Source organism: Tamandua tetradactyla, chromosome 3 (assembly GCF_023851605.1).
Source record: "Tamandua tetradactyla isolate mTamTet1 chromosome 3, mTamTet1.pri, whole genome shotgun sequence".
Lineage (NCBI taxonomy): Eukaryota > Metazoa > Chordata > Mammalia > Pilosa > Myrmecophagidae > Tamandua > Tamandua tetradactyla.
The window spans coordinates 52,865,752-52,871,460 of record NC_135329.1 but is presented as its reverse complement, the minus strand read 5'-3'; positions in this window follow the sequence as shown (position 1 = coordinate 52,871,460).

Sequence of the window (5,709 nt, the reverse complement as noted above, 5' to 3'; positions counted from 1 at the left end):
GAGAGATTTTAATTAATAAACTTAATAAACGGAAGGACTTAATACAATAAAGAAAAAAATGCTGGTAATTTAGAAATTAATGTTCAATGAAGAACATTGAGCGCATTACAATAAATATTTTCTTTTTAATTTATACATCTGTTTTTCATTTGAACATCTAGCCAAATTATTGGAGAACGTGAGAAAAAGAAAAAAAAAATGCTTTGCTCCCCCAGTCTCACTTAGCAAAATGTTACATATAATGAATTTCCTCTGAGTCTTTTTCCCTTTACGAGTGTGCTTGTGTGTGGCACCACATTTGTCCTCACACTATGTACATAATTTTAACCCTTCTTTTCATATATGATGTCATGAATATTTTTGTATTATTATAACCATCATTTTAAAGTATAGGATACTTCATCAAAAAAATGCATCGCAAATTATTTAACTATTTTCCTGTTCTTTCTATCACGTTATGTTATCTTTAAAAAGAATTTATTCATGCAGATTTTTTTTCCAGGTTTCGATTTATTGATTTGGAATTGATTCCTAGACCTCAAATTTCTATTAAATGTGTATCAATGCGCTTCTATCTCTTTGTTCATACTGCAAAATATTTTCCAAAATGATCATACCAATTTATACTCAGATCAGCTGCTCCAACTTGTGGGAAACTTCCCATGCACATTCTACATTTCATTCTGTATCTTCATTCCTGGCTATGAAGACAAGTCTGAGCAATGCAGATCCTATGGCCGTCCAACGGATGCTCATATATATGGGTGTATTTTACTTCCGGGAAATTTCCATTCACCAGTAATGTTGGGGGTAATTCTCTGTGGCGTCAGGTATGCCTCTAAGTCTGTTTACACAAGAATGTTTACACAACAGCCTTGGAAGCTAGTGATTCCCTCTAGGGCAAAAGGTAGATTCATTTTCTGACCAGGAAAATAAAGATCATGTTTCTCTCAGGAGCAAAGTTTGGGCAGGTTGCCAGCTGCCCCTTATACGGTTAGGGGTTTTCGGGCTTCCCCGCGCCTTAGCTGTGGGGCAGACCTCTGTGTCCGCAGTGCTCATCTGAGCGCACTTCCGCATCATCACCCCTGGGGGACTCGGGGGACATGTGGAACCAAAGAGAACATGAAGTTCATGCTGTGCATTTTTGCCATGAGTTATAACCTGTCTAAACCCTTTTGGGCTTGCCTCCTTACTGACTGAATCTCTGGAAGTGCCAAGTCATCCTAGCAGCTGCCGTGGTCCCTGCTGCTTAGAGACGACTTGACCACACGACAAACAACGTGAGGCTAGACCACCAAATGAGTTTGCTAAAGAGGCTCCAAGTAAGGGCAGAATAAAAGACCTGGCTTCTAGATCAGAACTACAGCACTTATTAATTGTTTTAACTGTCTGAGGGCTTATATAGCAATCATCCTTCTTCTAATGAAGTATAAAGGTTAAGAGCTAAAGCTCTGGAATCGAACATGCTTAAATTCAGGAAGGCCTCATTGTTTGCACACTGATGGCCTGAACATACTTTTCTCTCGAAGTGTCTGTTTCACGTGTATAAATGGGGAATACTAAGAGAATCCTATTAGTTTGTTTACACGAGATAATGTATTAAAGTGCATGCCATGTAGATCGTTGTAGAGTCAATACTGAATATAGGCAAACTACAATTTTTATTGCTGCCTTATTGTAAGATTCAAGCAGGTATTCAGTCTCTGGAAAGTGGTACTATTAATTAGAACCAGATAATGTCAAATATCGTAATTGGCAATCAAATCCAGCCCCTCATTTTACTGAAGAATCAAGTGAAAACCAGAATGTGACTAGACGACTGGATGTCAGGTTAGCCCCAGAAAAGAGAGGGATACAGGCCCTCTGTCTGTCTATTAAAGGACTGTCCTACTAGAACTTTAATTCCCCTATTGTCATCGGGAACTCAATGAGGTATTCTATAGATAGAAAGCAAGAAAAGAAAAGACTATATATAATAATATAAAATATAATAATACATTATATATTAATATATTTTAATTAATATGTAATATAAAAACAATATATATAATAATAATATACATTATAAAAAGACTATATGTATATGTATATAATAAAAACTACTGTTAAACTAGACAGCAAGGTGGGAGGGGGTGCTAGGGTAGTTCAGTGGTAGAATTCTCACCTGCCGTGCCGAGACCCAAGTTCGAGTCCTGATTCCCGGCCCATGCACTTCCTGAAAACAAACACGTAAAAACAAACAAACAAAAAATTCAACAAATAATGCTGCAATAATGGGGGAAAAAAAAGAAATGTGACCCTGTCATACAACATACAAAAAAAGACTAGGCAGAAAGGGAAGCAACTCCAGGAATCCTAGGAAGCATATTATTGATAGAAAAAGGCTGTAAATTGTATGTGTTAAGACTTAGTTTACCTGAAAAGAATATTCTCAGGTTCTCATTCTGAGACAATTACTTTCAACTTTAGATGTTTGCCTACGAAAATCACGCAAAATAGCATTTAAAGTGGCAGTAAGGTGGAAGCCATATGCAAAAGCATATACTTCCTATAAAAAAAAAAAGATATGCTAACTCAAAATGCAAAATAATATAAACTCAAAAATGTTGAGTGAAATAGTAGAAGACATTCCAAAAGTGCCTGCAGCCATTATTATATTGCTATACAAGTCATTTAAACAAATGATTAGGAAAACCTTATATAAACTCTAAGACCCTACAGAAATGGAAATTAGTTACTAATAACATAATAGTTTTATGTTATTTATAATATTACATAGGCATTTTATCAGTCACAGTAAATTGGTTAGGCTGTAGAACAAACAACCCCAGTCTCATAGGAAGCTAATACAATAAATGTTTACATTTCACAGTTATGAAAATTCTGCTGCAAGTCTTGGTGATTCTCCTGGGGGATTATCCACCATGTGGTGATTAGTGATTCTTGTTGCTTCAATTGCATGGCTCCACCATGGCAATGTATTGTCTCCTTGGTCACCAGGACAGGAGGACAGACAGCTCCGTGTTCACAGTCAGTTCCTTTCACATTTTGGCCCATGATTGGCATGCATTGCTTATCTCCACAAGCTCAAGGCCAGAGCCAGTCAAGAAGTCTGGGCAATATGGGGAATCCATCGAATGCTTGGTGAGCACCACTTTCTCTGTCACAGAAACATTTAGAAAGAGCTTCATGTAAAAGTTATCTGAAATTATGAAAAAAAATGGTGCTAATATGATAGTGGTTAAATTGGCCCCAAAATTCATATAATTGCATATGTAGATGTTATTTTGCTGTGAAAGTTGTTTTGGTTTTAAATATAAGACCATATAGATTGGTTAAATAAAACATGGAACATTCTTACAGTATAACAGTAAACATTAATAATAAGAGTAGCTAAAGCAACAATTAAAAATAATGAGATTGGGTGGTAGAACAGTGGCTCAGTTGTAGAATTCTCCCTTTCCAGAGACCCAGGTTCAATTCTCAGTGCCTGCCCATGCAAAAAAAAAAGAGAGCGAGAGAGATAGATCTGTATGGGCTAATTTGGAATAGGCAAGTTGCAGGAAAGTATTTATATAGTATAGTACCATTTCCATACGTACATACATAGGTAGGCTACATTTTCAGGGATTTTAAGCTGTAATAGTTGGATATCATTTAACAATTTCCAGGTCTTCAAAACTCCCCAGTAGCCACACTCTCTGTGCTTCCTCTATACCAGCTGCACGTAATGTAGAAGCCCTCCCCAGAACATTCTTGGAAATTGTATATTGAGGATGGTGGAAACTCAACATGAAAAAAATCTGGTCCCTTAGATTCCTGCTTTGAAATAAGGCAGCCAACAAATAGGAACAGGAACATCTGATTTATACTTTGGGTGAGCAGGAATTAAATTTCTATCATATTTGAGATTTTGTTCATATTAAGATTAGCTTGTTATACAGTTATCTTACTCTGCCTGGAACACTTGCTTTAGTTGTACAGTTCTACCTTAGGGAAGTGGGGGAGATGTTAAAGAAACATTCTATCTCTATAACACTCTGAACCCTTAGAATTAATTGTTGAACTAAAATTTAAAACTTGAAGTTTAAGAAAGATGAACAAAATAAAATTCAAGTATATGCCTACCCTTTTGCACTTTCTGCTTTCTGCTTAATATTTAAAACTGAAATAAAAATCAAAATAAATTTATTTGAACAGTGTATAGTCCAAATGTGTAACTAAGTTACTTAAGGTACTGGAGCCTCAGTTTCATCACTTTTAAGAAAGATGTTTGGCCTTAGCAGCCACTAAAATATCTTCCATGTAGGTTATGTTTAATCATATGGTTTTGCTCTGTAAGCATGTGCTGGGGTAAGACTAGCAAACTCACAATTAAACATAGAGATGTTGAGAATGAAAACATCCAGTACTGATAAATAGGGCATTGCTCAAAAAAAGGAGAGCCAGCAATGGTAGTAATTTAGAGGTCCAAGGCAATGGGAAAAAATAATGTTTGGGGGCTTTGAAAATGTATGTTTGTGTGTATATGTGTTTGTGCAATACACGTAAGCAGAGACCTTAGTGATAAAAGACTATAGGATTCACAAACAATGAATGTGAAATGTTTCTAAAACTGCTAATAAAGAAAAAGGAAAAGCAGCTGCTTGACCACAGCATAATTGCACACGTGCACACACAAATACACACAAACTCATAAAATTCAATACTTTTCTTCAGTCTTTTGGTGAAATTATATCTTCTGTGGGAAACCAGAATTATTCTTATTGTAACAATCTCCTTTGTTTACCATTGTCTACTGAGAAAACTTTTCTCACTTTCGACAAACTGATAAATCATATTGATGCTACTGAACCATGAGAAGCTGTCAAAATTTGGCAAGAGGAAAAGTCATACTACCTACTCTCTAATCTGTTTTCAGTCCCCTCTCCCACTAGTGATTATGCAAATAACTATTTATCCAGCAGAGCTTTTAGTCCAGGGATACAACATAAAAGGAATGCTATAATATATGTATCCCCTAGTAGAAGTTTTCTTTCTAGTATACTAGATTCTTTCATCAGGTTTTCTCAACAAAAGTCTTACTCAATATTCTTCCCTTTACTTTCAGAATTTTCCTCCTTTTTCCTTCACCTACTGTTCTGTGCCAAAGTAGATAGATGAGTTTAGAGATCAAAAAATCAAGAGCAAGAAATCTTTATACCACTAAGAGCTACCCTATATTAAAAGAATGAGCCGAAGTACATATATTATTGGGTCAAGTACAGATATTATATGTGGTCCTCAAATAAAGATGTATGTTATAGGTATCTCTACATGTTTCCCACATGAGAAAGGAAATTGTGGTTCAAAGAGATCAAGTGACTTGCCTGCTGCCCTCCTACACTTAGTGAACGTCAGAGCTGGGAATCACAGTGAGTGTCAGAGCTGGGATTCTTTCAAAGACTGTGATCATTTCAGAAAGAAAAGGCATTCATTCATTTATGCATTTGATCATTAAAAAATATTTGAGACAGCATGTTTTATGATAGGATCAAGGGCAGAATTTCTCCGTAGCACTCATTTTGCCACTAAGATGTGATAACTGCAAGTTGATGTTTCCAAGTTCTCTCAGCAAGTTGGTAGTAGATTCAAGTCTATAATTAATTTTCTTGGTTACCATCCCTGGGTCATCTCACAAGTGGGCACATCTCAACTTCTTTTCAAGAC